Genomic DNA, 9850 nt, shown 5'->3' on the forward strand with positions numbered 1-9850 from the left:
AAAAAAACCCATGTTCATCAAAATAGACATGATAAGATAAAAAACTAGATAACAAAGTATGGTTTGTCCGTGCAATGGAATATTATTCAGCTATGAAAATGATTGATTTTTTTTATACATGCTACACATGAAATGGACTATGAAATAGGACACTATGTTACATAATCCAAATGAGAAACAGACAAAGTTATTTTATTTATATGACATTCCTAGACTAGTTAAATCCATGGAGACAGAAAATAGGATGGGGTGATCAGGGGCTGGAGAAGGGAGGAATGGGAAGTTATTGTCTAATGAGTACAGACTTTCTGTTTGAGGTGATGTAGAAGTTCTAGAAATGGATATGGGGATGGTTGCACATCAGTGCAAATGCACTTAATGTTACTCAACTATAAAGATAAGGACGGTTAAAATGACAAATTTTGTTACATATATTTTACTACAATAAAGACTAAATGCCTGGGCATTGAAAAGAAAAACAAAGTTACAGGAAAATAGTATCATTTTAACTAAAAATAGTCAAGGGAGGATCCACCAAGGAGATGACATTTGTGATGTACTTTATAGAACAGGGAGACCAGGCAAAGAAGGAGGAGAACTGGGCAGGAGAAAGTGTGTGAGCAAACCTCCCAGCTGCTGTGTGTTGTCATAGAGACTTGGTAATGATGTTATGTTCTGATCTCTTTGCTGCTGTAGACTCAGGACAGGGCCAGGTTTCAAGGGTCTTGGAGTCCAGGTTGACCTGTTCAGTCAGCAGGTAGAGCAAGGCACTGGACACGTGTGGACAGGGAGGCGGGCAGGAGCAATGTGTGCAGAAAAGTTACCTAGAAGCACTGAATGAAATGGACTGAAATGCAACCAGAGGCCAATGGGCAGCCAGGGCCCTGCTGTAGGAGTCGTAGATTAAGCTGGGATAGTAATACTGAGCAAAAGAAAAGGAGTAGAGTCCAATTTCAAAGGAGACTTGACAGACTTGATTTTATTTTTTTGAGACCAGTTCTCACTATATAGTTCAGACTGCCCTGGAACTCACTGTATAGCCCAGGCTGGTCTCAAACTCACAGTGATCCTCCTGCCTCAGTTTCCTGAGTACTAGGATTACAGGTGTGTGCTGCCACGCCTGGCTTGACAGACTTTAAATATGGGGGGAGAGAGGAAAGAGATACGGTGCTTAAAGCTTCCTTTGGAGCAAGGTCAACCACATTCGGATACCAATGCCACTGCTTATGACCTGTGTAACCTTGGATAAGTTATGTAGTCACTCTGTCCTCAGTTTTCTCATCTGTAACGTGGCTGGATCAATGGTCCTGGGTCTCTAACTGGTTCCAGGTGACATTGCTGGGGTCACTCCTTGTGCAGTACAGCCATTGAGGAGTGGAGGTCCACTCATGTGTCAGAACTAGATGCTGACCTGGACCTCTTAGCAAGCATAACAGCTCAGCCTCACTGAGTAACTTAGAATTAAAATAGAAGCTTCATGTGGTGGCACTCCACAGTAACCCCAGCACTTGGGAGACTACGGCAGGGGGATCATGAGTTCAAGGCCAGCCTGAGGAACATAGTGAGACCCTCTCCCCAACAAAAATTAAAAAAGAAAGAAAAGAAAGGAAAAAAATAATTAGAGTTGACCCTCCATGTCCCTAAGTTCCACATCCACGGATTCAACTAACCTAGGATGGAAAATATTTGAGGGAAAAACTTGGCCTGTACTAAACATGTGCATATTTTTTTCTGATCATTATTCCCTATAGAATGAAGTATGATGACTGTTTGCACAGCATTTATATGGCAAGTGATACTGTATTAGGTATTATTGGGTTATATGTGGGAGGATGTGGAGAGGTTATATGCAAGTATGCCATCTTATACCAGGGACTTGAACATCTGGGAGTTTGGTACCCTTGGGGTCCTGGAGCCAATCCTCAGCCATTCAGGGGGCCGCTGAATGCACTATTGTCATTGTTGTCACTGTTACTTCTCACACTTCCCTGTGTGGGTCTTACTCAGGATCAGTCTCTATTAAGGTGATGCGCTGTTGGTAGCTGGGCCTAGAGCCACCTTGCGAGCTTCCTTGCTGTCATGCGTGATACCTGGTGCTGGCTGTCCAGCAACCCCCTGAGGCAGGGGTGGGGGGACCTCAGCCAGGGCTGTCAGCTAGAACATCTCCCCGGTCTACGCATGTGGCAAGATCTCTTCATAACTCAGCTTGACATCCAGGTTCCAAGAGCAAGTGTCCCAAGAGAGCCAGCCAAGCAGAAGCAATATCACCTTGTCTAGCCTAGGTATCCTCCACCGTCTCACAGTGTCACCTCTGTCAACTTCTCTTTGTTAGAAGTAGGACACCAAGGCCACCCATTGCAGACATGTCTTAGAACCTCACAGGAGGTGCTTAAGGAAGCTTGAAGCCAGGCCTGGTAGCCTGTAATCTCATGCAAGACCAGTGTAGGCTACACAGTGAGTTCAACGACTACATAAGCAAGAACATGTCTCAAAAAGCAAACAAACAAAAACCCAGAAAACCGTGAATAGGTATACCAGGAAAAATTGACATGGCTGTGTTTCTCTTCTTCAGCAGACAGATGGCTTGTGAATATCTGGGAAAGATAAGCTTGTGAAAGCAGGATGTGGTCTCTCTCTGCAATAGAGTGCTTGACACAGAAAGGGATCCAATGAGTATCTGTGGGGCGGGTAAAAGAATGGGAAAGGAGTTAAGGACCAAGGCTCTAGCACGTGAAGGGAAAAAATACTGGGATTCCAGGAAGCTGCTCAGAACTGGCCTCTTGGGCACTTCCCCTAGGGAAAGAAACTCCTGCATTTGTGAGAGGCCACTGGGATCCTGGGGGTCTTTCCTGGCCTGCAGCTTTGGGCCTTCATAGAACCAGGGGCTACGGGAGACCTGCATCTCCTAGGAAATTTCCCTCCTGATGCTCACTAAATGGAAACTGAAACTGGGATTTCAGGAGAAAAGAAAGTCAGCAGGGGCTCTTTTGATTATCCTGGTCTCTCATTTTGAAGCAGCTCCCTCCATTTCCGGTTTATGGCCTAAGTCAGAGCAGAAGTGACCAGAGCTCTCAGGGGAAGAGTTTCTCTGGGGATTTCTAGCTAGATCAGCGACAGGAACCTCTCGGGACTCTCCTGAGACAAAAGTCCTCATTTTCCAGCCAGTGTGGCAGGTTTGTTCACACCCCGAAAGCTTTAGGCCCCCTGTACCCAGCTCCTAGCCCCTCCCACACTCCAAGTTGCTGGGGAGTCTGTGGAATCGGTGGGGAGCAATTAGGAAGCAGGGCCCAAGAGTCTTGATATGATTATCAGGGCTCACTGAGCAGCTCTGTTAGGCTTTGCAATACCCCGTGAGTCTGTCAGTAAGATCCTATAAAGGCTGTCTTGTCAGACATATCTTAGGATATCTGGGTATCAGAATGCTTATTTCTAGTCAGCTGTGGTGGCTTATGCCTATAATCCCAGCACTCTGGGAGGCTGAGGCAGGAGGATCACAATCTCAAGGCCAGCCTAGGAAATTTGTGGCTTAGCTAGATCCAGTCTCAAAATAAGAAGTCAAAAATATAGGGGTAGGCTTAGTGCAAAAGCCCTGGGTTCAATCCCAGTACCTAAAAAACAAATAAGCCATGCAACCAGAATCTGTTCAGGATGTCTTCCAGTGACAGAGCACAACCCCTTGGTTTTCAAGGAGTGATCCAGGTGTGTGCTGGAGTTCGATACAGGCAGAGGGACGTAGAGTATTAGAAGCTACACAGGAATGTGACAGGACAGCAGCCGAGTAACCACAGGATTGTAAAAGGCAAGGACACAAGGACTTCTGAGCTGACAGTTCTTCCCTGCTTTACCCTCTGGCAGATGGGGCTTTTCAGCTACATCTAAAATACTAGATGCCCAGAGTATTCCACGCAGACAGACCAGCCCTGAGAAAGAAAGCTGTGTGTAGCTCCGCACCCAGTCTTCTGGGCCAGGCTCCTGCACTTTCAGCCCCTTCTGCTACCTCTTCTCCAGGACTGGGAGCCTCTCTCTCCTGCAGCACCCTCTGGCTCTGTCACACTTTCCAGCACCTTTCTCATTCTCTCTAACCACTGAGTGTCATTCGCATCCACAAGAGGTAGCAGATACCGAGCTGGGCGGACGCACTCATGGGCAGGACGTATCACTCAGTTAGACAAGGGCTGTCGGTCTTTGAGCCCCAGTGCTGCGGGTCTGGCAGGCAGGTCGATCTCAGTCGTTCAACTTAGGATGGCGCACAGGTGCCGTGCTCCCTGGGGGAGGCCCACTGTCACTGTCTTCAGGGCTTTGTCCTGAGATGCTGTCGGCCCCTTCAGGATTGAAGTCTGAGAGGCCTTTGAGCCATGTTGGGGACAGGAGCCCAGGCAGCCCCTTGGCTGTGGTGTCCAGCTCCCCACCATACCACAGTGCTGCTTTCCCACCTCTTTCCCACCAGGGGCGCCCTAGAGCCTCCCTTCTGCTGCCCCTGGGGAATAGTGCACACCCCATAACAGACTTAGCTTAATTTCTTATAGCGAATTTTGGTCTTTACAGAAGACTCCAAGGCCCGCTGACCCAAAGAAGCTTTAATCACATTCCTTCCTCACTCCAGGCAAGGGAGTGCTAAAGCCTGCCACCTGCTAGCCGTGGACAGCAGGCAGGAATGAAGGAAGTGGCCACGCAGATGTTTCCTAGACCTTCCCTCTTGGGTCTCTGTGTTCTCAGGGCTGTAAGGCATCCATCAGGGAACGCGAGCTCCCTGAGAACAATGTCTCTATCTGTGGGGAAGGATCAGACTTTGCATTCTTCTTTTTAAATTCTTGATTCATCTCAAAAGAATTCTTTTGTGAACCACGATGAAAAAGAATCATTAGAAAAATGAAATTTTGAAAAAGACCTAGAGAACACAGGTATACATTTATGAATACTAGTAGTAATATTATGGGGTACACAAAGTGTCATGAAGTTTCCTTCGCATACTCACCTTGCCACAGACCAGCAACTCGCTCAGGAGGGGCACAAGTTGGTGAACCACAGACTTTGAGAAGCCTTGCCTCGGAGTACTCTGGAGGAAGGACAGAGACTTCTAACTTCTAGAAATGGAGGACATAGTGAACTACAGACCCTGCGAGGGGTCAGAGTAGAAGCTGGGAGTAGACACAGCCAGTCCTCTGTGAGATGGAAGCTAAAGTTTGGCCTCCTCTTATAGCTGCCTACGATGACACAGTAGTAGATAGAGGTCCAGGTCTACCCCTTAGCAGGCTGCCTCTGGTACATCCTGGCTCTGCCAACTGCAGCCTTGACCAGGGTGTTAACAGCTCTGAGCTTTGGTTTACCCATCTGTCTAGTTGGTATAATGCCACTTTGAAGGGTTTTGTGAAGACTGATACATTAAGTGGCTAGAGATTTAGCTCAGTGATTCCATCGCCTGCCTTGCAAGTGCAAGGTCCCGAGTTAGATCCCGGCACTGAAAAAAAAAGAATGACTGATACATTAACAAGTATATAAGGACATAGTGCTGTGTCTTTGGCAAAGACTAAATCCTTGTTAATATTAACATTTTCCTTCAGTTGGACGTGGTGGTGCACTCTTGTAATCCAGCACTCTGAGAGGCTGAGGTAGGAGGATAGCAACTTCAAGGCCAGCCCCAGTCAACATAGTGAGATTCTGTCTCACACACACACACACACACACACACACACACACGCGCGCGCGTGCGCGTGCATGGCCCAGAAAAGAAAAAAATTAAAAATGGGCTAGGAATCTAGCTCAATGCAGAAGCCTTGGATTCAGGCCTTGGTGCTGAACAATAAATAATAAATATAATAAATAATATAATTTTTAAACATTTTTTCCTAGAAGTAAAACTTCAGGACCATGGGGATTCCTTTTCCCTGGTAAGCTGGATCCATGCCTAGAACATAGTAGATGTTTAGTAACTATCTATCTAAGCAGTGAACAAATCCATCTCGTTGTCCATGCTGAGCTTCATACCCCCATGTTCACGCCAGAGCCCTAGTTTACAGAGAACGGGCACTGGCTTTGCTCTCAGGCTTGGTGCCATTTAGTATATTTTCCAAGCTGCAGGCCATTAGGAGATTTTTGTCTCCAAAACCCTACACATTCAAGGAAGGCTTGAGTTGCCTCTCAGATCTGGGCTTTCTTGTGCGGGGTGTTGAAGACTAGGCTCAACGGACATTTTTATGGCATATAAAGCCAGGTCTTTGGGGCTAGGACTTTGAGCCTTCCAATCTGAGTTTCAGCTCATGCTTCTGGACGTCTGACTAGTTGCATGCTAAACATTCCCAGCTGGGATCCTTTGACCTGTGCTGAGCATGCTCTCCCTCCAAGCTGTTCTTTGCAGCACCTGTGTGTTGAGAGTTTACTCATCCTACCAAGCCCGTCTTCAAAGCCGCCCCCTCCCAGAGCCATGCTGATTCTCAGCCTGAGTTGATATCTCTCTTTTCAAGAACTTGCTCTTTCTACTCCGCTCTCAGAAGGCCCCGTGCTCTAGCTGAGTGTTCGCCTGTCTGTCCCTTCACTAAGGTGGACTTCCTTAAGGACAAGGGGCCACATCATGAACAACTCTGAATAGCACCACTGGGTACCTCAGAACCTTGCATACAAACGAATGTTCCACCTGCAAGTGCAGGAGCAGCAGGCTTCTCTGGAGCAACTAAGCATAAGTATACTCAGAAGGAAAGGAAAGCCCCATACCAGCTTCCCCGCACCCTTTCCGTCTCTTCACTCCATCATCCTGGGCATCCTGTGGGCAGGCTGCTGATCTAGAAGGACAGTGGCCCCATTGTGAATGGCTGTGCCGGCATAAAATAGCTCTCAGTCTGGAATGAACCAAAGGGGAATATGGTTCGTGGAAGAAGCCGGGAGACGGGCTGGCAAGTTGGGCTGCTAGTGCAGGCTCTGGTTGGCTGGTGACCTTTGGCGTGCTTTTGACTTCTCAGAACTGCCCATACCTTGGCTTTATAATGAGGGCAACCTTAGTGCCTTCCCTAGCCCTTGCCACCAGGTACATAATGAAAGGGAAACCCCGGAGGCCATGTGACCCATATGCAGAGAGTGCCTCAGAGATAGTCGTCTTCCCAAATTCTGGCACAGTGTGGTGAGGACAGAAGGTTCACAGAATTACATTGCCCCTGGGAACCATGTGCTCTGCTGTCTCCCTGTGTCTCCACACACAATTACGTGGATTAAACAACATGGGAAGGGGACTCAGCATCTGGTCTCTAATGATATAGTAGGTGTTCAATAACTATCTGAGCCATGAGAGAAGACATCTGTTATCCATGATAAGCATGACACTTCCATGTTTATCCCATTCTGAACTCATCTTTACAGAGATGGGCAGGTCTCTGCTCTGCAGGCTCACTGGATAGAAACAAAGACCCAACAGATGCAAAGTATCATTGGGAACAAATAACCTAGGAGAGAAACTCAAGGTGGTAGCAGACACTGTTGTACTTTAGTAGAATGGTTCAGCTTTGCATCCTGGTTTTTTAAAAAGTTCTATTTCCCTTTTATGCCACAGGATGTTACCTTGAATTTATTTATATTCCAGTGATTGACTGTCACACCTCCAGAACCAAAGTCATGGGAGCAGCGGGTGCGTGAGAGCCCTCAGAATCTATTTCCTCCCTCTGAGGCTTCCCAGACCCCTGCCCGGTGGCAGGCACCATGCAGCAGGCAGCTTTCTCTCCAGATGTGCTGCGGTCACGAGCGACTCCAGCCATGCTGTCTGTCTTGCTCGGGTTTTGTATTGCACGGGGGTGGCTATGGCTCAGTTCTAAATGGCTTCATCCAAGGACCCAGGGCAAAGGAGCAGCCCCTGCCGGGGACAAAAGGGAAAAGAGTACGGACAAAGCCACGTAGCAGCCTTTGATATGGCCCCTGCAGCTTGTGCTCCACTCGCCACGGCAAACCACACTGCCAAGCCAGGCATCGGTAGGGTAGGGAAGTGTACTCCTCCTTCAGGGCAGCACCACGGGGTTCAAAGTGTAATCCTCTTATACAGGAAGCAGGAAATAACGGAAATGATAATACGCTCTGCCACATGCTGTCATGAGTGCTACCTAATTTTAGTCTTATGATAACCCCAGGAGGTCCATATTACTATACTTGTTTTATAGAATGGAAAATTAAGACAACATGGCTATCTAACTTACCCAAAGCATAGCTGATATTTAGCGCCACTGCCCCGCTTGAAGCTGGGCCAGTGCCTTGAGCTGGGCAGCAACTTCTCGAGGACTCATTTTCCTGTACATGTTACCATTCAGTAACTACTTACAAAGTATGTGACTGTGCCTGGCACTGCGCTAGGCTTGGGAGACACGGCGATGTATGAAAAGGACCCTGTTGCTGTGCTCCTGGAGACTGGGGTCAAACAAGAAGCGTGCAAGGTCTCAGTGGGATGTGCTTCCGTGGGAGAGAGGCGGGCACAGCCAGCTGTGGTAGGAGGAGCCAGCCAGGGTCAGGGCACAGCGTAGAGGACAGAGCTGAAGGACTTTGGCCCATGGCTTTTGTCAAGGCCCTGAGTGCCAAGGACAGTTTCTGACTCAGAATCCTGAGGGCATTCACCGGAAGTCAGAGCCGATAGGCACGTGCCCAGCGTTATCGGTGGTTTATGGCAGGACCTCATCAGGACCTCACCTTATGCTTCCAGGACTGTGTCCAAAACCCTTATCAGGCCTGTCCTGAGGCTTTGTCCCTGCCTCATGCACATGCAGATACCCAGAGACTTCCCCCTAAGCCTGAGAAAGAGAAACTAGATTTATCTGATTGTGAATCAGCCCTCTGGCACGCACTGCTTAGATTGCCGAATCACACGCTCTCCCTTCCCTAAGTGGTTTTCACTTTAACAGCATGGGGATAAACGAAGAAGGAAAGAAATCCCCTGCCATGGTTTACTAAGTGGGCCAGAAGAGTAAGAAAAACAACCTTCACGTCACAGCCCTTTCAGTACCAGGGCACAGGACCCAGCGCTGTAAGCATGACCAAGTAAGTGTGTAGTAAGCAACTGCCTGTCAGACACAGGGCAAACGTGCTGGGAAATGGCCACTCCCCAGCGAGGCGCGGCCCAAGAGAATAGCGGGTACAGCCACAGACGGCCCCGCTGGGGGTGCACAGGCTCCTGAAATGGCCTGAATATGTTCCTGGCCAAGTACACCTATCCCTGAGTCTCTGGTCCAATGTTACATCTCTGAAACTTCCTTGGACATTTCAGAAGATATCACAAAGCCAAAGTCCTGGGTTCAATGCCTAATACCATCACTACCACCAATAAAAAGAAAAATAGGAAGAAATTTATTAGGAGGAATTTGCTTCCTTGGTTATGGAAGCTGGGAAATCCCAGGGTCTGCTGTCTGCCAGCTAGAGAACCACCAAGCTGACAGCCAGAACCAGCGAGCCAATGGTGTAAGTCCCAGCCTGAGTCCAAAGGCCCAAGAGCCGCAAGCACCAGGAGCAGCAGATGTCCCAGCTCGAGCCAAGACAGCAGGTCAGCCCATCCTCTCTGCCTTTTGGTTTATTCCCTCCCTCAGCAGACTGGATGCTGCCTGCCCACATTGGCAAGAACAGATCTTCTTTACTCAGTGTTCCAAATGCAAGCACACATCTCTTTTGGGAATACCTTCCCAGACACATCCAGGAAAAACACTTTTTAAAATATCAGACTGGGAGGCCGGGCATGGTGGCGCACACCTGTAAATGCCAGCACTCAGGAGGCTAAGGCAAGAGGATCACTGTGAGTTTGAGACCAGCCTGGGCTACATAATGAGTTCCAGTTCCAGGTCAGTCTCAACTACACAGTGAGACCCTGTCTCAAAAAAAAAAAAAAAAAAAAAAC

The 9850-nt window shown here is 48.2% G+C and overlaps 1 protein-coding gene across 5 annotated transcripts in view; it reads left to right on the forward strand.

Annotated features, from left to right (window-relative positions):
* Palm2akap2 (PALM2 and AKAP2 fusion) overlaps positions 1-9850 on the forward strand; it is a 561169-nt gene that overhangs the window by 389377 nt on the left and 161942 nt on the right. The window lies entirely within an intron of this gene.

Source organism: Fukomys damarensis, unplaced genomic scaffold (genome assembly GCF_012274545.1).
Source record: "Fukomys damarensis isolate Sample0158 unplaced genomic scaffold, DMR_v1.0_HiC HiC_scaffold_36, whole genome shotgun sequence".
NCBI lineage: Eukaryota > Metazoa > Chordata > Mammalia > Rodentia > Bathyergidae > Fukomys > Fukomys damarensis.